This window comes from Hemiscyllium ocellatum, chromosome 33, assembly GCF_020745735.1.
Source record: "Hemiscyllium ocellatum isolate sHemOce1 chromosome 33, sHemOce1.pat.X.cur, whole genome shotgun sequence".
In the NCBI taxonomy this organism is placed as follows: Eukaryota; Metazoa; Chordata; class Chondrichthyes; order Orectolobiformes; family Hemiscylliidae; genus Hemiscyllium; species Hemiscyllium ocellatum.
This window is the reverse complement of record NC_083433.1, coordinates 20,965,860-20,988,729: the sequence shown is the minus strand read 5'-3', so window position 1 is coordinate 20,988,729 and position 22,870 is coordinate 20,965,860. Positions and strand designations below refer to the sequence as shown.

Genomic DNA, 22,870 nt, shown 5'->3' with positions numbered 1-22,870 from the left:
CCCGCCCAAACAGCATCGCGGGGCTACCGACAGCACTTGGACTGCAGCGGTTCGAGAGAGCAGCTCACCACCAGGCTGATCTCGGCATGGGCGAGAAATGTTGGCCTTGACGGAAAGATCCTATTCATTGCCTCCCCTTGTGTTGGTGTAGATTGCCCATAAATGCCAATCATCGTTTCCCTCACGTACAGGATTCGCTCCTCGGCATTCCGCATCAATCCGAAAAGTTGCGAAAAGCGAATTACGTCCGTGCACCCTTTCTTTATCGTCCACTTTCAATATCCTCTCTACTTGTATCCGACTCTCTGTGGAGAATGGGGAGGGAGCTGATCTCCCGTGTAAACATGTCACGCTGCAAGCGCGCCTCATCACCACCAGCAGCTCGATTCGACATCTCCGTTCACATTGCTGCAGATCGCTGACAACATTATAATCCGACCCAGTTGACAAACTGACAACTGTTTCGCTACTTGCACCGCAAATGATGACAAATCGTTCCAAATCGTACGGGTGGCACAGTGGATCAGTGGTTAGTACGGCTGCCTGGTGGCACCAGGGAGCTGAAGCCAGTTCCAGCCTTGGGCGATCGTCTGCGTGAATAATCTTTACGTGCAGACGTAGCTACTAAAGCAGGTCGCTTCCGTACAGTAGTTTGCGAAGAAACAAACAGAGATGGGGGTTTCACTCTATTCAGGAAACAGACCAAAGACATTTCTTTCTTGTTCAAGAAAATATTAGGATAAATTTGTTGCCTCGGGGTTGGGGGGGGGGGGGGGGGGTTGGGAAGGGGCTGTGGGGGCTGATCTGATAGCCATTTGACATTGGCTGAGTCATGGGATCCCACAACCTGATTTGACTGTGTTAAAAATCCCACAACACCAGGGTTCAGCCCAACGGGGTTCTTTGAATTACAGCAGTCACCCCACCCCCCGCCACCGCCGTACCATCGGTGGGATACGTTCCAAGAACGACCGCAGAAGCCCAAAACGGCAGACAAGGGCAAATCCATTCATTCAAATTGGCAAGTTACCTTCCTGGCAGGCCCCTGGTTCCAGAATGTTCCCTGTAGCACGTTGGGGTTACCCCTGTCCTGGCTTTCAGCGTGCTGCACCTTCATCAGGTAACTGCAGAGCAGGTTCATAAGACAGAAAACCCGTAACAAAAGACGATAGTTTCCTGCAACTGAAAAGACAATAGATGCAACAATCACTGACTGCCATCAACACGGCAAACTAGCAAAGGCAAGAGATTCACATTGCATTCACCTGCTTTTGAACTTGGGTAAGCGTTGGGTGCACCATTCCTGGAAACACTGCAATACCAGGCTGATACATGGAGAGGACAGAGCAAGCCCTTAAGCCATCTCCCTGCTCCAAAAATCCATTTAATACAAACACTCCCACCTTCGGGAGATATCAGCGATTAAACTGATAAGAACAGAAACTACACATATTCCAAGCCAAAAGGCCGAGAAGCGATAGCACATTAATACTCCAACGGTGGAGGTCATATTTGCCGACTATCCTTTCCATCAGTTTGATGATATTCAAAGTTCCTTTATTCCCTTACCGTCTACCTTCCTTCCAAGATATCCAACCAGACCGGAAGATCACTCTGCAGCAGTCGCTGTGCTTTCCCCGTGGTTTTCTGTTACGTAGCCGCGTAGGTCGCGCTGACGACCAATCAGATGGCACGGGCCGGAGCCACCGCACGTCAGGTCGACTGCAGAGAGGTTTCTCCCGGTGATCGGGGACAGCGGCGGCGGCAGGGTCATTCATTCCCCCGGCAGGGTCATTCATTCCCCCGGCATCTACAAGATTCACCAGAATTCCTCAGGCAGCACCTTGCAAACCCATGGCCAACGCAGCCTCGAAGGATGACGGCAGCAGATCCACGGGAACACCACCATTCGCAAGTTCTCCCCCGCGCCGAGGCACTCGCTGTCCTGAATTGCAAATATGTCCTTGTTCCTCCGGTGTTACCGGGTCAAAATCGGGAATCCCCGCCCAAACAGCATCGCGGGGCTACCGACAGCACTTGGACTGCAGCGGTTCGAGAGAGCAGCTCACCACCAGGCTGATCTCGGCATGGGCGAGAAATGTTGGCCTTGACGGAAAGATCCTATTCATTGCCTCCCCTTGTGTTGGTGTAGATTGCCCATAAATGCCAATCATCGTTTCCCTCACGTACAGGATTCGCTCCTCGGCATTCCGCATCAATCCGAAAAGTTGCGAAAAGCGAATTACGTCCGTGCACCCTTTCTTTATCGTCCACTTTCAATATCCTCTCTACTTGTATCCGACTCTCTGTGGAGAATGGGGAGGGAGCTGATCTCCCGTGTAAACATGTCACGCTGCAAGCGCGCCTCATCACCACCAGCAGCTCGATTCGACATCTCCGTTCACATTGCTGCAGATCGCTGACAACATTATAATCCGACCCAGTTGACAAACTGACAACTGTTTCGCTACTTGCACCGCAAATGATGACAAATCGTTCCAAATCGTACGGGTGGCACAGTGGATCAGTGGTTAGTACGGCTGCCTGGTGGCACCAGGGAGCTGAAGCCAGTTCCAGCCTTGGGCGATCGTCTGCGTGAATAATCTTTACGTACAGACGTAGCTACTAAAGCAGGTCGCTTCCGTACAGTAGTTTGCGAAGAAACAAACAGAGATGGGGGGTTTCACTCTATTCAGGAAACAGACCAAAGACATTTCTTTCTTGTTCAAGAAAATATTAGGATAAATTTGTTGCCTCGGGGTTGGAGGGGGAGGCGGGGGGGTTGGGAAGGGGCTGTGGGGGCTGATCTGATAGCCATTTGACATTGGCTGAGTCAGGGATCCCACAACCTGATTTGACTGTGTTAAAAATCCCACAACACCAGGGTTCAGCCCAACGGGGTTCTTTGAAATTACAGCAGTCACCCCACCCCCCGCCACCGCCGTACCATCGGTGGGATACGTTCCAAGAACGACCGCAGAAGCCCAAAACGGCAGACAAGGGCAAATCCATTCATTCAAATTGGCAAGTTACCTTCCTGGCAGGCCCCTGGTTCCAGAATGTTCCCTGTAGCACTTTGGGGTTACCCCTGTCCTGGCTTTCAGCGTGCTGCACCTTCATCAGGTAACTGCAGAGCAGGTTCATAAGACAGAAAACCCGTAACAAAAGACGATAGTTTCCTGCAACTGAAAAGACAATAGATGCAACAATCACTGACTGCCATCAACACGGCAAACTAGCAAAGGCAAGAGATTCACATTGCATTCACCTGCTTTTGAACTTGGGTAGGCGTTGGGTGCACCATTCCTGGAAACACTGCAATACCAGGCTGATACATGGAGAGGACAGAGCAAGCCCTTAAGCCATCTCCCTGCTCCAAAAATCCATTTAATACAAACACTCCCACCTTCGGGAGATATCAGCGATTAAACTGATAAGAACAGAAACTACACATATTCCAAGCCAAAAGGCCGAGAAGCGATAGCACATTAATACTCCAACGGTGGAGGTCATATTTGCCGACTATCCTTTCCATCAGTTTGATGATATTCAAAGTTCCTTTATTCCCTTACCGTCTACCTTCCTCCAAGATATCCAACCAGACCGGAAGATCACTCTGCAGCAGTCGCTGTGCTTTACCCGTGGTTTTCTGTTACGTAGCCGCGTAGGTCGCGCTGACGACCAATCAGATGGCACGGGCCGGAGCCACCGCACGTCAGGTCGACTGCAGAGAGGTTTCTCCCGGTGATCGGGGACAGCGGCGGCGGCAGGGTCATTCATTCCCCCGGCAGGGTCATTCATTCCCCCGGCATCTACAAGATTCACCAGAATTCCTCAGGCAGCACCTTGCAAACCCATGGCCAACGCAGCCTCGAAGGATGACGGCAGCAGATCCACGGGAACACCACCATTCGCAAGTTCTCCCCCGCGCCGAGGCACTCGCTGTCCTGAATTGCAAATATGTCCTTGTTCCTCCGGTGTTACCGGGTCAAAATCGGGAATCCCCGCCCAAACAGCATCGCGGGGCTACCGACAGCACTTGGACTGCAGCGGTTCGAGAGAGCAGCTCACCACCAGGCTGATCTCGGCATGGGCGAGAAATGTTGGCCTTGACGGAAAGATCCTATTCATTGCCTCCCCTTGTGTTGGTGTAGATTGCCCATAAATGCCAATCATCGTTTCCCTCACGTACAGGATTCGCTCCTCGGCATTCCGCATCAATCCGAAAAGTTGCGAAAAGCGAATTACGTCCGTGCACCCTTTCTTTATCGTCCACTTTCAATATCCTCTCTACTTGTATCCGACTCTCTGTGGAGAATGGGGAGGGAGCTGATCTCCCCGTGTAAACATGTCACGCTGCAAGCGCGCCTCATCACCACCAGCAGCTCGATTCGACATCTCCGTTCACATTGCTGCAGATCGCTGACAACATTATAATCCGACCCAGTTGACAAACTGACAACTGTTTCGCTACTTGCACCGCAAATGATGACAAATCGTTCCAAATCGTACGGGTGGCACAGTGGATCAGTGGTTAGTACGGCTGCCTGGTGGCACCAGGGAGCTGAAGCCAGTTCCAGCCTTGGGCGATCGTCTGCGTGAATAATCTTTACGTGCAGACGTAGCTACTAAAGCAGGTCGCTTCCGTACAGTAGTTTGCGAAGAAACAAACAGAGATGGGGGTTTCACTCTATTCAGGAAACAGACCAAAGACATTTCTTTCTTGTTCAAGAAAATATTAGGATAAATTTGTTGCCTCGGGGTTGGGGGGGGGGGCGGGGGGGGTTGGGAAGGGGCTGTGGGGGCTGATCTGATAGCCATTTGACATTGGCTGAGTCATGGGATCCCACAACCTGATTTGACTGTGTTAAAAATCCCACAACACCAGGTTCAGCCCAACGGGGTTCTTTGAAATTACAGCAGTCACCCCACCCCCCGCCACCGCCGTACCATCGGTGGGATACGTTCCAAGAACGACCGCAGAAGCCCAAAACGGCAGACAAGGGCAAATCCATTCATTCAAATTGGCAAGTTACCTTCCTGGCAGGCCCTGGTTCCAGAATGTTCCCTGTAGCACGTTGGGGTTACCCCTGTCCTGGCTTTCAGCGTGCTGCACCTTCATCAGGTAACTGCAGAGCAGGTTCATAAGACAGAAAACCCGTAACAAAAGACGATAGTTTCCTGCAACTGAAAAGACAATAGATGCAACAATCACTGACTGCCATCAACACGGCAAACTAGCAAAGGCAAGAGATTCACATTGCATTCACCTGCTTTTGAACTTGGGTAGGCGTTGGGTGCACCATTCCTGGAAACACTGCAATACCAGGCTGATACATGGAGAGGACAGAGCAAGCCCTTAAGCCATCTCCCTGCTCCAAAAATCCATTTAATACAAACACTCCCACCTTCGGGAGATATCAGCGATTAAACTGATAAGAACAGAAACTACACATATTCCAAGCCAAAAGGCCGAGAAGCGATAGCACATTAATACTCCAACGGTGGAGGTCATATTTGCCGACTATCCTTTCCATCAGTTTGATGATATTCAAAGTTCCTTTATTCCCTTACCGTCTACCTTCCTTCCAAGATATCCAACCAGACCGGAAGATCACTCTGCAGCAGTCGCTGTGCTTTCCCCGTGCTTTTCTGTTACGTAGCCGCGTAGGTCGCGCTGACGACCAATCAGATGGCACGGGCCGGAGCCACCGCACGTCAGGTCGACTGCAGAGAGGTTTCTCCCGGTGATCGGGGACAGCGGCGGCGGCAGGGTCATTCATTCCCCGGCAGGGTCATTCATTCCCCCGGCATCTACAAGATTCACCAGAATTCCTCAGGCAGCACCTTGCAAACCCATGGCCAACGCAGCCTCGAAGGATGACGGCAGCAGATCCACGGGAACACCACCATTCGCAAGTTCTCCCCCCGCCGAGGCACTCGCTGTCCTGAATTGCAAATATGTCCTTGTTCCTCCGGTGTTACCGGGTCAAAATCGGGAATCCCCGCCCAAACAGCATCGCGGGGCTACCGACAGCACTTGGACTGCAGCGGTTCGAGAGAGCAGCTCACCACCAGGCTGATCTCGGCATGGGCGAGAAATGTTGGCCTTGACGGAAAGATCCTATTCATTGCCTCCCCTTGTGTTGGTGTAGATTGCCCATAAATGCCAATCATCGTTTCCCTCACGTACAGGATTCGCTCCTCGGCATTCCGCATCAATCCGAAAAGTTGCGAAAAGCGAATTACGTCCGTGCACCCTTTCTTATCGTCCACTTTCAATATCCTCTCTACTTGTATCCGACTCTCTGTGGAGAATGGGGAGGGAGCTGATCTCCCCGTGTAAACATGTCACGCTGCAAGCGCGCCTCATCACCACCAGCAGCTCGATTCGACATCTCCGTTCACATTGCTGCAGATCGCTGACAACATTATAATCCGACCCAGTTGACAAACTGACAACTGTTTCGCTACTTGCACCGCAAATGATGACAAATCGTTCCAAATCGTACGGGTGGCACAGTGGATCAGTGGTTAGTACGGCTGCCTGGTGGCACCAGGGAGCTGAAGCCAGTTCCAGCCTTGGGCGATCGTCTGCGTGAATAATCTTTACGTACAGACGTAGCTACTAAAGCAGGTCGCTTCCGTACAGTAGTTTGCGAAGAAACAAACAGAGATGGGGGTTTCACTCTATTCAGGAAACAGACCAAAGACATTTCTTTCTTGTTCAAGAAAATATTAGGATAAATTTGTTGCCTCGGGGTTGGAGGGGGAGGTGGGGGGGTTGGGAAGGGGCTGTGGGGGCTGATCTGATAGCCATTTGACATTGGCTGAGTCATGGGATCCCACAACCTGATTTGACTGTGTTAAAAATCCCACAACACCAGGTTTCAGCCCAACGGGGTTCTTTGAAATTACAGCAGTCACCCCACCCCCCGCCACCGCCGTACCATCGGTGGGATACGTTCCAAGAACGACCGCAGAAGCCCAAAACGGCAGACAAGGGCAAATCCATTCATTCAAATTGGCAAGTTACCTTCCTGGCAGGCCCCTGGTTCCAGAATGTTCCCTGTAGCACGTTGGGGTTACCCCTGTCCTGGCTTTCAGCGTGCTGCACCTTCATCAGGTAACTGCAGAGCAGGTTCATAAGACAGAAAACCCGTAACAAAAGACGATAGTTTCCTGCAACTGAAAAGACAATAGATGCAACAATCACTGACTGCCATCAACACGGCAAACTAGCAAAGGCAAGAGATTCACATTGCATTCACCTGCTTTTGAACTTGGGTAAGCGTTGGGTGCACCATTCCTGGAAACACTGCAATACCAGGCTGATACATGGAGAGGACAGAGCAAGCCCTTAAGCCATCTCCCTGCTCCAAAAATCCATTTAATACAAACACTCCCACCTTCGGGAGATATCAGCGATTAAACTGATAAGAACAGAAACTACACATATTCCAAGCCAAAAGGCCGAGAAGCGATAGCACATTAATACTCCAACGGTGGAGGTCATATTTGCCGACTATCCTTTCCATCAGTTTGATGATATTCAAAGTTCCTTTATTCCCTTACCGTCTACCTTCCTTCCAAGATATCCAACCAGACCGGAAGATCACTCTGCAGCAGTCGCTGTGCTTTCCCCGTGGTTTTCTGTTACGTAGCCGCGTAGGTCGCGCTGACGACCAATCAGATGGCACGGGCCGGAGCCACCGCACGTCAGGTCGACTGCAGAGAGGTTTCTCCCGGTGATCGGGGACAGCGGCGGCGGCAGGGTCATTCATTCCCCCGGCAGGGTCATTCATTCCCCCGGCATCTACAAGATTCACCAGAATTCCTCAGGCAGCACCTTGCAAACCCATGGCCAACGCAGCCTCGAAGGATGACGGCAGCAGATCCACGGGAACACCACCATTCGCAAGTTCTCCCCCCCGCCGAGGCACTCGCTGTCCTGAATTGCAAATATGTCCTTGTTCCTCCGGTGTTACCGGGTCAAAATCGGGAATCCCCGCCCAAACAGCATCGCGGGGCTACCGACAGCACTTGGACTGCAGCGGTTCGAGAGAGCAGCTCACCACCAGGCTGATCTCGGCATGGGCGAGAAATGTTGGCCTTGACGGAAAGATCCTATTCATTGCCTCCCCTTGTGTTGGTGTAGCTTGCCCATAAATGCCAATCATCGTTTCCCTCACGTACAGGATTCGCTCCTCGGCATTCCGCATCAATCCGAAAAGTTGCGAAAAGCGAATTACGTCCGTGCACCCTTTCTTTATCGTCCACTTTCAATATCCTCTCTACTTGTATCCGACTCTCTGTGGAGAATGGGGAGGGAGCTGATCTCCCCGTGTAAACATGTCACGCTGCAAGCGCGCCTCATCACCACCAGCAGCTCGATTCGACATCTCCGTTCACATTGCTGCAGATCGCTGACAACATTATAATCCGACCCAGTTGACAAACTGACAACTGTTTCGCTACTTGCACCGCAAATGATGACAAATCGTTCCAAATCGTACGGGTGGCACAGTGGATCAGTGGTTAGTACGGCTGCCTGGTGGCACCAGGGAGCTGAAGCCAGTTCCAGCCTTGGGCGATCGTCTGCGTGAATAATCTTTACGTACAGACGTAGCTACTAAAGCAGGTCGCTTCCGTACAGTAGTTTGCGAAGAAACAAACAGAGATGGGGGTTTCACTCTATTCAGGAAACAGACCAAAGACATTTCTTTCTTGTTCAAGAAAATATTAGGATAAATTTGTTGCCTCGGGGTTGGGGGGGGAGGCGGGGGGGTTGGGAAGGGGCTGTGGGGGCTGATCTGATAGCCATTTGACATTGGCTGAGTCATGGGATCCCACAACCTGATTTGACTGTGTTAAAAATCCCACAACACCAGGTTTCAGCCCAACGGGGTTCTTTGAAATTACAGCAGTCACCCCACCCCCCGCCACCGCCGTACCATCGGTGGGATACGTTCCAAGAACGACCGCAGAAGCCCAAAACGGCAGACAAGGGCAAATCCATTCATTCAAATTGGCAAGTTACCTTCCTGGCAGGCCCCTGGTTCCAGAATGTTCCCTGTAGCACGTTGGGGTTACCCCTGTCCTGGCTTTCAGCGTGCTGCACCTTCATCAGGTAACTGCAGAGCAGGTTCATAAGACAGAAAACCCGTAACAAAAGACGATAGTTTCCTGCAACTGAAAAGACAATAGATGCAACAATCACTGACTGCCATCAACACGGCAAACTAGCAAAGGCAAGAGATTCACATTGCATTCACCTGCTTTTGAACTTGGGTAAGCGTTGGGTGCACCATTCCTGGAAACACTGCAATACCAGGCTGATACATGGAGAGGACAGAGCAAGCCCTTAAGCCATCTCCCTGCTCCAAAAATCCATTTAATACAAACACTCCCACCTTCGGGAGATATCAGCGATTAAACTGATAAGAACAGAAACTACACATATTCCAAGCCAAAAGGCCGAGAAGCAATAGCACATCAATACTCCAACGGTGGAGGTCATATTTGCCGACTATCCTTTCCATCAGTTTGATGATATTCAAAGTTCCTTTATTCCCTTACCGTCTACCTTCCTTCCAAGATATCCAACCAGACCGGAAGATCACTCTGCAGCAGTCGCTGTGCTTTCCCCGTGGTTTTCTGTTACGTAGCCGCGTAGGTCGCGCTGACGACCAATCAGATGGCACGGGCCGGAGCCACCGCACGTCAGGTCGACTGCAGAGAGGTTTCTCCCGGTGATCGGGGACAGCGGCGGCGGCAGGGTCATTCATTCCCCCGGCATCTACAAGATTCACCAGAATTCCTCAGGCAGCACCTTGCAAACCCATGGCCAACGCAGCCTCGAAGGATGACGGCAGCAGATCCACGGGAACACCACCATTCGCAAGTTCTCCCCCCCCCGAGGCACTCGCTGTCCTGAATTGCAAATATGTCCTTGTTCCTCCGGTGTTACCGGGTCAAAATCGGGAATCCCCGCCCAAACAGCATCGCGGGGCTACCGACAGCACTTGGACTGCAGCGGTTCGAGAGAGCAGCTCACCACCAGGCTGATCTCGGCATGGGCGAGAAATGTTGGCCTTGACGGAAAGATCCTATTCATTGCCTCCCCTTGTGTTGGTGTAGCTTGCCCATAAATGCCAATCATCGTTTCCCTCACGTACAGGATTCGCTCCTCGGCATTCCGCATCAATCCGAAAAGTTGCGAAAAGCGAATTACGTCCGTGCACCCTTTCTTTATCGTCCACTTTCAATATCCTCTCTACTTGTATCCGACTCTCTGTGGAGAATGGGGAGGGAGCTGATCTCCCCGTGTAAACATGTCACGCTGCAAGCGCGCCTCATCACCACCAGCAGCTCGATTCGACATCTCCGTTCACATTGCTGCAGATCGCTGACAACATTATAATCCGACCCAGTTGACAAACTGACAACTGTTTCGCTACTTGCACCGCAAATGATGACAAATCGTTCCAAATCGTACGGGTGGCACAGTGGATCAGTGGTTAGTACGGCTGCCTGGTGGCACCAGGGAGCTGAAGCCAGTTCCAGCCTTGGGCGATCGTCTGCGTGAATAATCTTTACGTACAGACGTAGCTACTAAAGCAGGTCGCTTCCGTACAGTAGTTTGCGAAGAAACAAACAGAGATGGGGGTTTCACTCTATTCAGGAAACAGACCAAAGACATTTCTTTCTTGTTCAAGAAAATATTAGGATAAATTTGTTGCCTCGGGGTTGGGGGGGGGGTGGGGGGGTTGGGAAGGGGCTGTGGGGGCTGATCTGATAGCCATTTGACATTGGCTGAGTCATGGGATCCCACAACCTGATTTGACTGTGTTAAAAATCCACAACACCAGGTTTCAGCCCAACGGGGTTCTTTGAAATTACAGCAGTCACCCCACCCCCCGCCACCGCCGTACCATCGGTGGGATACGTTCCAAGAACGACCGCAGAAGCCCAAAACGGCAGACAAGGGCAAATCCATTCATTCAAATTGGCAAGTTACCTTCCTGGCAGGCCCCTGGTTCCAGAATGTTCCCTGTAGCACGTTGGGGTTACCCCTGTCCTGGCTTTCAGCGTGCTGCACCTTCATCAGGTAACTGCAGAGCAGGTTCATAAGACAGAAAACCCGTAACAAAAGACGATAGTTTCCTGCAACTGAAAAGACAATAGATGCAACAATCACTGACTGCCATCAACACGGCAAACTAGCAAAGGCAAGAGATTCACATTGCATTCACCTGCTTTTGAACTTGGGTAAGCGTTGGGTGCACCATTCCTGGAAACACTGCAATACCAGGCTGATACATGGAGAGGACAGAGCAAGCCCTTAAGCCATCTCCCTGCTCCAAAAATCCATTTAATACAAACACTCCCACCTTCGGGAGATATCAGCGATTAAACTGATAAGAACAGAAACTACACATATTCCAAGCCAAAAGGCCGAGAAGCGATAGCACATCAATACTCCAACGGTGGAGGTCATATTTGCCGACTATCCTTTCCATCAGTTTGATGATATTCAAAGTTCCTTTATTCCCTTACCGTCTACCTTCCTTCCAAGATATCCAACCAGACCGGAAGATCACTCTGCAGCAGTCGCTGTGCTTTCCCCGTGGTTTTCTGTTACGTAGCCGCGTAGGTCGCGCTGACGACCAATCAGATGGCACGGGCCGGAGCCACCGCACGTCAGGTCGACTGCAGAGAGGTTTCTCCCGGTGATCGGGGACAGCGGCGGCGGCAGGGTCATTCATTCCCCCGGCAGGGTCATTCATTCCCCCGGCATCTACAAGATTCACCAGAATTCCTCAGGCAGCACCTTGCAAACCCATGGCCAACGCAGCCTCGAAGGATGACGGCAGCAGATCCACGGGAACACCACCATTCGCAAGTTCTCCCCCGCGCCGAGGCACTCGCTGTCCTGAATTGCAAATATGTCCTTGTTCCTCCGGTGTTACCGGGTCAAAATCGGAATCCCCGCCCAAACAGCATCGCGGGGCTACCGACAGCACTTGGACTGCAGCGGTTCGAGAGAGCAGCTCACCACCAGGCTGATCTCGGCATGGGCGAGAAATGTTGGCCTTGACGGAAAGATCCTATTCATTGCCTCCCCTTGTGTTGGTGTAGATTGCCCATAAATGCCAATCATCGTTTCCCTCACGTACAGGATTCGCTCCTCGGCATTCCGCATCAATCCGAAAAGTTGCGAAAAGCGAATTACGTCCGTGCACCCTTTCTTTATCGTCCACTTTCAATATCCTCTCTTCTTGTATCCGACTCTCTGTGGAGAATGGGGAGGGAGCTGATCTCCCCGTGTAAACATGTCACGCTGCAAGCGCGCCTCATCACCACCAGCAGCTCGATTCGACATCTCCGTTCACATTGCTGCAGATCGCTGACAACATTATAATCCGACCCAGTTGACAAACTGACAACTGTTTCGCTACTTGCACCGCAAATGATGACAAATCGTTCCAAATCGTACGGGTGGCACAGTGGATCAGTGGTTAGTACGGCTGCCTGGTGGCACCAGGGAGCTGAAGCCAGTTCCAGCCTTGGGCGATGGTCTGCGTGAATAATCTTTACGTGCAGACGTAGCTACTAAAGCAGGTCGCTTCCGTACAGTAGTTTGCGAAGAAACAAACAGAGATGGGGGTTTCACTCTATTCAGGAAACAGACCAAAGACATTTCTTTCTTGTTCAAGAAAATATTAGGATAAATTTGTTGCCTCGGGGTTGGGGGGGGAGGCGGGGGGGTTGGGAAGGGGCTGTGGGGGCTGATCTGATAGCCATTTGACATTGGCTGAGTCATGGGATCCCACAACCTGATTGACTGTGTTAAAAATCCCACAACACCAGGGTTCAGCCCAACGGGGTTCTTTGAAATTACAGCAGTCACCCCACCCCCCGCCACCGCCGTACCATCGGTGGGATACGTTCCAAGAACGACCGCAGAAGCCCAAAACGGCAGACAAGGGCAAATCCATTCATTCAAATTGGCAAGTTACCTTCCTGGCAGGCCCCTGGTTCCAGAATGTTCCCTGTAGCACGTTGGGTTACCCCTGTCCTGGCTTTCAGCGTGCTGCACCTTCATCAGGTAACTGCAGAGCAGGTTCATAAGACAGAAAACCCGTAACAAAAGACGATAGTTTCCTGCAACTGAAAAGACAATAGATGCAACAATCACTGACTGCCATCAACACGGCAAACTAGCAAAGGCAAGAGATTCACATTGCATTCACCTGCTTTTGAACTTGGGTAAGCGTTGGGTGCACCATTCCTGGAAACACTGCAATACCAGGCTGATACATGGAGAGGACAGAGCAAGCCCTTAAGCCATCTCCCTGCTCCAAAAATCCATTTAATACAAACACTCCCACCTTCGGGAGATATCAGCGATTAAACTGATAAGAACAGAAACTACACATATTCCAAGCCAAAAGGCCGAGAAGCGATAGCACATTAATACTCCAACGGTGGAGGTCATATTTGCCGACTATCCTTTCCATCAGTTTGATGATATTCAAAGTTCCTTTATTCCCTTACCGTCTACCTTCCTTCCAAGATATCCAACCAGACCGGAAGATCACTCTGCAGCAGTCGCTGTGCTTTCCCCGTGGTTTTCTGTTACGTAGCCGCGTAGGTCGCGCTGACGACCAATCAGATGGCACGGGCCGGAGCCACCGCACGTCAGGTCGACTGCAGAGAGGTTTCTCCCGGTGATCGGGGACAGCGGCGGCGGCAGGGTCATTCATTCCCCCGGCAGGGTCATTCATTCCCCCGGCATCTACAAGATTCACCAGAATTCCTCAGGCAGCACCTTGCAAACCCATGGCCAACGCAGCCTCGAAGGATGACGGCAGCAGATCCACGGGAACACCACCATTCGCAAGTTCTCCCCCGCGCCGAGGCACTCGCTGTCCTGAATTGCAAATATGTCCTTGTTCCTCCGGTGTTACCGGGTCAAAATCGGGAATCCCCGCCCAAACAGCATCGCGGGGCTACCGACAGCACTTGGACTGCAGCGGTTCGAGAGAGCAGCTCACCACCAGGCTGATCTCGGCATGGGCGAGAAATGTTGGCCTTGACGGAAAGATCCTATTCATTGCCTCCCCTTGTGTTGGTGTAGATTGCCCATAAATGCCAATCATCGTTTCCCTCACGTACAGGATTCGCTCCTCGGCATTCCGCATCAATCCGAAAAGTTGCGAAAAGCGAATTACGTCCGTGCACCCTTTCTTTATCGTCCACTTTCAATATCCTCTCTACTTGTATCCGACTCTCTGTGGAGAATGGGGAGGGAGCTGATCTCCCCGTGTAAACATGTCACGCTGCAAGCGCGCCTCATCACCACCAGCAGCTCGATTCGACATCTCCGTTCACATTGCTGCAGATCGCTGACAACATTATAATCCGACCCAGTTGACAAACTGACAACTGTTTCGCTACTTGCACCGCAAATGATGACAAATCGTTCCAAATCGTACGGGTGGCACAGTGGATCAGTGGTTAGTACGGCTGCCTGGTGGCACCAGGGAGCTGAAGCCAGTTCCAGCCTTGGGCGATCGTCTGCGTGAATAATCTTTACGTACAGACGTAGCTACTAAAGCAGGTCGCTTCCGTACAGTAGTTTGCGAAGAAACAAACAGAGATGGGGGTTTCACTCTATTCAGGAAACAGACCAAAGACATTTCTTTCTTGTTCAAGAAAATATTAGGATAAATTTGTTGCCTCGGGGTTGGAGGGGGAGGTGGGGGGGTTGGGAAGGGGCTGTGGGGCTGATCTGATAGCCATTTGACATTGGCTGAGTCATGGGATCCCACAACCTGATTTGACTGTGTTAAAAATCCCACAACACCAGGTTTCAGCCCAACGGGGTTCTTTGAAATTACAGCAGTCACCCCACCCCCCGCCACCGCCGTACCATCGGTGGGATACGTTCCAAGAACGACCGCAGAAGCCCAAAACGGCAGACAAGGGCAAATCCATTCATTCAAATTGGCAAGTTACCTTCCTGGCAGGCCCCTGGTTCCAGAATGTTCCCTGTAGCACGTTGGGGTTACCCCTGTCCTGGCTTTCAGCGTGCTGCACCTTCATCAGGTAACTGCAGAGCAGGTTCATAAGACAGAAAACCCGTAACAAAAGACGATAGTTTCCTGCAACTGAAAAGACAATAGATGCAACAATCACTGACTGCCATCAACACGGCAAACTAGCAAAGGCAAGAGATTCACATTGCATTCACCTGCTTTTGAACTTGGGTAAGCGTTGGGTGCACCATTCCTGGAAACACTGCAATACCAGGCTGATACATGGAGAGGACAGAGCAAGCCCTTAAGCCATCTCCCTGCTCCAAAAATCCATTTAATACAAACACTCCCACCTTCGGGAGATATCAGCGATTAAACTGATAAGAACAGAAACTACACATATTCCAAGCCAAAAGGCCGAGAAGCGATAGCACATTAATACTCCAACGGTGGAGGTCATATTTGCCGACTATCCTTTCCATCAGTTTGATGATATTCAAAGTTCCTTTATTCCCTTACCGTCTACCTTCCTTCCAAGATATCCAACCAGACCGGAAGATCACTCTGCAGCAGTCGCTGTGCTTTCCCCGTGGTTTTCTGTTACGTAGCCGCGTAGGTCGCGCTGACGACCAATCAGATGGCACGGGCCGGAGCCACCGCACGTCAGGTCGACTGCAGAGAGGTTTCTCCCGGTGATCGGGGGACAGCGGCGGCGGCAGGGTCATTCATTCCCCCGGCAGGGTCATTCATTCCCCCGGCATCTACAAGATTCACCAGAATTCCTCAGGCAGCACCTTGTAAACCCATGGCCAACGCAGCCTCGAAGGATGACGGCAGCAGATCCACGGGAACACCACCATTCGCAAGTTCTCCCCCCGCCGAGGCACTCGCTGTCCTGAATTGCAAATATGTCCTTGTTCCTCCGGTGTTACCGGGTCAAAATCGGGAATCCCCGCCCAAACAGCATCGCGGGGCTACCGACAGCACTTGGACTGCAGCGGTTCGAGAGAGCAGCTCACCACCAGGCTGATCTCGGCATGGGCGAGAAATGTTGGCCTTGACGGAAAGATCCTATTCATTGCCTCCCCTTGTGTTGGTGTAGATTGCCCATAAATGCCAATCATCGTTTCCCTCACGTACAGGATTCGCTCCTCGGCATTCCGCATCAATCCGAAAAGTTGCGAAAAGCGAATTACGTCCGTGCACCCTTTCTTTATCGTCCACTTTCAATATCCTCTCTACTTGTATCCGACTCTCTGTGGAGAATGGGGAGGGAGCTGATCTCCCCGTGTAAACATGTCACGCTGCAAGCGCGCCTCATCACCACCAGCAGCTCGATTCGACATCTCCGTTCACATTGCTGCAGATCGCTGACAACATTATAATCCGACCCAGTTGACAAACTGACAACTGTTTCGCTACTTGCACCGCAAATGATGACAAATCGTTCCAAATCGTACGGGTGGCACAGTGGATCAGTGGTTAGTACGGCTGCCTGGTGGCACCAGGGAGCTGAAGCCAGTTCCAGCCTTGGGCGATGGTCTGCGTGAATAATCTTTACGTGCAGACGTAGCTACTAAAGCAGGTCGCTTCCGTACAGTAGTTTGCGAAGAAACAAACAGAGATGGGGGTTTCACTCTATTCAGGAAACAGACCAAAGACATTTCTTTCTTGTTCAAGAAAATATTAGGATAAATTTGTTGCCTCGGGGTTGGGGGGGGAGGCGGGGGGGGTTGGGAAGGGGCTGTGGGGGCTGATCTGATAGCCATTTGACATTGGCTGAGTCATGGGATCCCACAACCTGATTTGACTGTGTTAAAAATCCCACAACACCAGGGTTCAGCCCAACGGGGTTCTTTGAAATTACAGCAGTCACCCCACCCCCCGCCACCGCCGTACCATCGGTGGGATACGTTCCAAGAACGACCGCAGAAGCCCAAAACGGCAGACAAGGGCAAATCCATTCATTCAAATTGGCAAGTTACCTTCCTGGCAGGCCCCTGGTTCCAGAATGTTCCCTGTAGCACGTTGGGGTTACCCCTGTCCTGGCTTTCAGCGTGCTGCACCTTCATCAGGTAACTGCAGAGCAGGTTCATAAGACAGAAAACCCGTAACAAAAGACGATAGTTTCCTGCAACTGAAAAGACAATAGATGCAACAATCACTGACTGCCATCAACACGGCAAACTAGCAAAGGCAAGAGATTCACATTGCATTCACCTGCTTTTGAACTTGGGTAAGCGTTGGGTGCACCATTCCTGGAAACACTGCAATACCAGGCTGATACATGGAGAGGACAGAGCAAGCCCTTAAGCCATCTCCCTGCTCCAAAAATCCATTTAATACAAACACTCCCACCTTCGGGAGATATCAGCGATTAAACTGATAAGAACAGAAACTACACATATTCCAAGCCAAAAGGCCGAGAAGCGATAGCACATTAAAACTCCAACGGTGGAGGTCATATTTGCCGACTATCCTTTCCATCAGATTGATGATATTCAAAGTTCCTTTATTCCCTTACCGTCTACCTTCCTTCCAAGATATCCAACCAGACCGGAAGATCACTCTGCAGCAGTCGCTGTGCTTTACCCGTGGTTTTCTGTTACGTAGCCGCGTAGGTCGCGCTGACGACCAATCAGATGGCACGGGCCGGAGCCACCGCACGTCAGGTCGACTGCAGAGAGGTTTCTCCCGGTGATCGGGGACAGCGGCGGCGGCAGGGTCATTCATTCCCCCGGCAGGGTCATTCATTCCCCCGGCATCTACAAGATTCACCAGAATTCCTCAGGCAGCACCTTGCAAACCCATGGCCAACGCAGCCTCGAAGGATGACGGCAGCAGATCCACGGGAACACCACCATTCGCAAGTTCTCCCCCGCGCCGAGGCACTCGCTGTCCTGAATTGCAAATATGTCCTTGTTCCTCCGGTGTTACCGGGTCAAAATCGGGAATCCCCGCCCAAACAGCATCGCGGGGCTACCGACAGCACTTGGACTGCAGCGGTTCGAGAGAGCAGCTCACCACCAGGCTGATCTCGGCATGGGCGAGAAATGTTGGCCTTGACGGAAAGATCCTATTCATTGCCTCCCCTTGTGTTGGTGTAGATTGCCCATAAATGCCAATCATCGTTTCCCTCACGTACAGGATTCGCTCCTCGGCATTCCGCATCAATCCGAAAAGTTGCGAAAAGCGAATTACGTCCGTGCACCCTTTCTTTATCTTCCACTTTCAATATCCTCTCTACTTGTATCCGACTCTCTGTGGAGAATGGGGAGGGAGCTGATCTCCCCGTGTAAACATGTCACGCTGCAAGCGCGCCTCATCACCACCAGCAGCTCGATTCGACATCTCCGTTCACATTGCTGCAGATCGCTGACAACATTATAATCCGACCCAGTTGACAAACTGACAACTGTTTCGCTACTTGCACCGCAAATGATGACAAATCGTTCCAAATCGTACGGGTGGCACAGTGGATCAGTGGTTAGTACGGCTGCCTGGTGGCACCAGGGAGCTGAAGCCAGTTCCAGCCTTGGGCGATCGTCTGCGTGAATAATCTTTACGTACAGACGTAGCTACTAAAGCAGGTCGCTTCCGTACAGTAGTTTGCGAAGAAACAAACAGAGATGGGGGTTTCACTCTATTCAGGAAACAGACCAAAGACATTTCTTTCTTGTTCAAGAAAATATTAGGATAAATTTGTTGCCTCGGGGTTGGAGGGGGAGGTGGGGGGGTTGGGAAGGGGCTGTGGGGGCTGATCTGATAGCCATTTGACATTGGCTGAGTCATGGGATCCCACAACCTGATTTGACTGTGTTAAAAATCCCACAACACCAGGGTTCAGCCCAACGGGGTTCTTTGAAATTACAGCAGTCACCCCACCCCCCGCCACCGCCGTACCATCGGTGGGATACGTTCCAAGAACGACCGCAGAAGCCCAAAACGGCAGACAAGGGCAAATCCATTCATTCAAATTGGCAAGTTACCTTCCTGGCAGGCCCCTGGTTCCAGAATGTTCCCTGTAGCACGTTGGGGTTACCCCTGTCCTGGCTTTCAGCGTGCTGCACCTTCATCAGGTAACTGCAGAGCAGGTTCATAAGACAGAAAACCCGTAACAAAAGACGATAGTTTCCTGCAACTGAAAAGACAATAGATGCAACAATCACTGACTGCCATCAACACGGCAAACTAGCAAAGGCAAGAGATTCACATTGCATTCACCTGCTTTTGAACTTGGGTAAGCGTTGGGTGCACCATTCCTGGAAACACTGCAATACCAGGCTGATACATGGAGAGGACAGAGCAAGCCCTTAAGCCATCTCCCTGCTCCAAAAATCCATTTAATACAAACACTCCCACCTTCGGGAGATATCAGCGATTAAACTGATAAGAACAGAAACTACACATATTCCAAGCCAAAAGGCCGAGAAGCGATAGCACATTAATACTCCAACGGTGGAGGTCATATTTGCCGACTATCCTTTCCATCAGTTTGATGATATTCAAAGTTCCTTTATTCCCTTACCGTCTACCTTCCTTCCAAGATATCCAACCAGACCGGAAGATCACTCTGCAGCAGTCGCTGTGCTTTACCCGTGGTTTTCTGTTACGTAGCCGCGTAGGTCGCGCTGACGACCAATCAGATGGCACGGGCCGGAGCCACCGCACGTCAGGTCGACTGCAGAGAGGTTTCTCCCGGTGATCGGGGACAGCGGCGGCAGGGTCATTCATTCCCCGGCAGGGTCATTCATTCCCCCGGCATCTACAAGATTCACCAGAATTCCTCAGGCAGCACCTTGTAAACCCATGGCCAACGCAGCCTCGAAGGATGACGGCAGCAGATCCACGGGAACACCACCATTCGCAAGTTCTCCCCCGCGCCGAGGCACTCGCTGTCCTGAATTGCAAATATGTCCTTGTTCCTCCGGTGTTACCGGGTCAAAATCGGGAATCCCCGCCCAAACAGCATCGCGGGGCTACCGACAGCACTTGGACTGCAGCGGTTCGAGAGAGCAGCTCACCACCAGGCTGATCTCGGCATGGGCGAGAAATGTTGGCCTTGACGGAAAGATCCTATTCATTGCCTCCCCTTGTGTTGGTGTAGATTGCCCATAAATGCCAATCATCGTTTCCCTCACGTACAGGATTCGCTCCTCGGCATTCCGCATCAATCCGAAAAGTTGCGAAAAGCGAATTACGTCCGTGCCCCTTTCTTTATCGTCCACTTTCAATATCCTCTCTACTTGTATCCGACTCTCTGTGGAGAATGGGGAGGGAGCTGATCTCCCCGTGTAAACATGTCACGCTGCAAGCGCGCCTCATCACCACCAGCAGCTCGATTCGACATCTCCGTTCACATTGCTGCAGATCGCTGACAACATTATAATCCGACCCAGTTGACAAACTGACAACTGTTTCGCTACTTGCACCGCAAATGATGACAAATCGTTCCAAATCGTACGGGTGGCACAGTGGATCAGTGGTTAGTACGGCTGCCTGGTGGCACCAGGGAGCTGAAGCCAGTTCCAGCCTTGGGCGATCGTCTGCGTGAATAATCTTTACGTGCAGACGTAGCTACTAAAGCAGGTCGCTTCCGTACAGTAGTTTGCGAAGAAACAAACAGAGATGGGGTTTCACTCTATTCAGGAAACAGACCAAAGACATTTCTTTCTTGTTCAAGAAAATATTAGGATAAATTTGTTGCCTCGGGGTTGGAGGGGGAGGCGGGGGGTTGGGAAGGGGCTGTGGGGGCTGATCTGATAGCCATTTGACATTGGCTGAGTCATGGATCCCACAACCTGATTTGACTGTGTTAAAAATCCCACAACACCAGGTTCAGCCCAACGGGGTTCTATGAAATTACAGCAGTCACCCCACCCCCCGCCACCGCCGTACCATCGGTGGATACGTTCCAAGAACGACCGCAGAAGCCCAAAAACGCAGACAAGGGCAAATCCATTCATTCAAATTGGCAAGTTACCTTCCTGGCAGGCCCCTGGTTCCAGAATGTTCCCTGTAGCACGTTGGGGTTACCCCTGTCCTGGCTTTCAGCGTGCTGCACCTTCATCAGGTAACTGCAGAGCAGGTTCATAAGACAGAAAACCCGTAACAAAAGACGATAGTTTCCTGCAACTGAAAAGACAATAGATGCAACAATCACTGACTGCCATCAACACGGCAAACTAGCAAAGGCAAGAGATTCACATTGCATTCACCTGCTTTTGAACTTGGGTAAGCGTTGGGTGCACCATTCCTGGAAACACTGCAATACCAGGCTGATACATGGAGAGGACAGAGCAAGCCCTTAAGCCATCTCCCTGCTCCAAAAATCCATTTAATACAAACACTCCACCTTCGGGAGATATCAGCGATTAAACTGATAAGAACAGAAACTACACATATTCCAAGCCAAAAGGCCGAGAAGCGATAGCACATTAATACTCCAACGGTGGAGGTCATATTTGCCGACTATCCTTTCCATCAGTTTGATGATATTCAAAGTTCCTTTATTCCCTTACCGTCTACCTTCCTTCCAAGATATCCAACCAGACCGGAAGATCACTCTGCAGCAGTCGCTGTGCTTTCCCCGTGGTTTTCTGTTACGTAGCCGCGTAGGTCGCGCTGACGACCAATCAGATGGCACGGGCCGGAGCCACCGCACGTCAGGTCGACTGCAGAGAGGTTCCTCCCGGTGATCGGGGACAGCGGCGGCGGCAGGGTCATTCATTCCCCCGGCAGGGTCATTCATTCCCCCGGCATCTACAAGATTCACCAGAATTCCTCAGCAGCACCTTGCAAACCCATGGCCAACGCAGCCTCGAAGGATGACGGCAGCAGATCCACGGGAACACCACCATTCGCAAGTTCTCCCCCGCGCCGAGGCACTCGCTGTCCTGAATTGCAAATATGTCCTTGTTCCTCCGGTGTTACCGGGTCAAAATCGGAATCCCCGCCCAAACAGCATCGCGGGGCTACCGACAGCACTTGGACTGCAGCGGTTCGAGAGAGCAGCTCACCACCAGGCTGATCTCGGCATGGGCGAGAAATGTTGGCCTTGACGGAAAGATCCTATTCATTGCCTCCCCTTGTGTTGGTGTAGATTGCCCATAAATGCCAATCATCGTTTCCCTCACGTACAGGATTCGCTCCTCGGCATTCCGCATCAATCCGAAAGTTGCGAAAAGCGAATTACGTCCGTGCACGCTTTCTTTATCGTCCACTTTCAATATCCTCTCTACTTGTATCCGACTCTCTGTGAGAATGGGGAGGGAGCTGATCTCCCCGTGTAAACATGTCACGCTGCAAGCGCGCCTCATCACCACCAGCAGCTCGATTCGACATCTCCGTTCACATTGCTGCAGATCGCTGACAACATTATAATCCGACCCAGTTGACAAACTGACAACTGTTTCGCTACTGCACCGCAAATGATGACAAATCGTTCCAAATCGTACGGGTGGCACAGTGGATCAGTGGTTAGTACGGCTGCCTGGTGGCACCAGGAGCTGAAGCCAGTTCCAGCCTTGGGCGATCGTCTGCGTGAATAATCTTTACGTGCAGACGTAGCTACTAAAGCAGGTCGCTTCCGTACAGTAGTTTGCGAAGAAACAAACAGAGATGGGGTTTTCACTCTATTCAGGAAACAGACCAAAGACATTTCTTTCTTGATCAAGAAAATATTAGGATAAATTTGTTGCCTCGGGGTTGGAGGGGGGAGGTGGGGGGGTTGGGAAGGGGCTGTGGGGGCTGATCTGATAGCCATTTGACATTGGCTGAGTCATGGATCCCACAACCTGATTTGACTGTGTTAAAAATCCCACAAC

General features: G+C 51.4%; 11 non-coding genes across 11 annotated transcripts; all 11 read right to left on the bottom strand.

Annotated features, from left to right (window-relative positions):
• Positions 1–1,287: 1,287 nt before the first annotated feature.
• LOC132831700 (U2 spliceosomal RNA) lies at positions 1,288–1,479 on the bottom strand. The gene has a single exon (XR_009646654.1). It is a non-coding gene; the product is annotated as a U2 spliceosomal RNA (small nuclear RNA).
• A 1,811-nt stretch (positions 1,480–3,290) lies between these two features.
• Positions 3,291–3,482, bottom strand: LOC132831699 (U2 spliceosomal RNA). Its single transcript, XR_009646653.1, has one exon. It is a non-coding gene; the product is annotated as a U2 spliceosomal RNA (small nuclear RNA).
• A 1,810-nt stretch (positions 3,483–5,292) lies between these two features.
• Positions 5,293–5,484, bottom strand: LOC132831698 (U2 spliceosomal RNA). The gene has a single exon (XR_009646652.1). It is a non-coding gene; the product is annotated as a U2 spliceosomal RNA (small nuclear RNA).
• Positions 5,485–7,293: 1,809 nt separating this feature from the next.
• On the bottom strand, positions 7,294–7,485 carry LOC132831697 (U2 spliceosomal RNA). The gene has a single exon (XR_009646651.1). It is a non-coding gene; the product is annotated as a U2 spliceosomal RNA (small nuclear RNA).
• Positions 7,486–9,297: 1,812 nt separating this feature from the next.
• Positions 9,298–9,489, bottom strand: LOC132831879 (U2 spliceosomal RNA). Its single transcript, XR_009646829.1, has one exon. It is a non-coding gene; the product is annotated as a U2 spliceosomal RNA (small nuclear RNA).
• Positions 9,490–11,277: 1,788 nt separating this feature from the next.
• LOC132831695 (U2 spliceosomal RNA) lies at positions 11,278–11,469 on the bottom strand. The gene has a single exon (XR_009646649.1). It is a non-coding gene; the product is annotated as a U2 spliceosomal RNA (small nuclear RNA).
• A 1,809-nt stretch (positions 11,470–13,278) lies between these two features.
• LOC132831694 (U2 spliceosomal RNA) lies at positions 13,279–13,470 on the bottom strand. Its single transcript, XR_009646648.1, has one exon. It is a non-coding gene; the product is annotated as a U2 spliceosomal RNA (small nuclear RNA).
• Positions 13,471–15,281: 1,811 nt separating this feature from the next.
• On the bottom strand, positions 15,282–15,473 carry LOC132831693 (U2 spliceosomal RNA). The gene has a single exon (XR_009646647.1). It is a non-coding gene; the product is annotated as a U2 spliceosomal RNA (small nuclear RNA).
• Positions 15,474–17,286: 1,813 nt separating this feature from the next.
• Positions 17,287–17,478, bottom strand: LOC132831692 (U2 spliceosomal RNA). Its single transcript, XR_009646646.1, has one exon. It is a non-coding gene; the product is annotated as a U2 spliceosomal RNA (small nuclear RNA).
• A 1,812-nt stretch (positions 17,479–19,290) lies between these two features.
• On the bottom strand, positions 19,291–19,482 carry LOC132831691 (U2 spliceosomal RNA). Its single transcript, XR_009646645.1, has one exon. It is a non-coding gene; the product is annotated as a U2 spliceosomal RNA (small nuclear RNA).
• Positions 19,483–21,284: 1,802 nt separating this feature from the next.
• LOC132831890 (U2 spliceosomal RNA) lies at positions 21,285–21,475 on the bottom strand. Its single transcript, XR_009646840.1, has one exon. It is a non-coding gene; the product is annotated as a U2 spliceosomal RNA (small nuclear RNA).
• Positions 21,476–22,870: the final 1,395 nt, after the last annotated feature.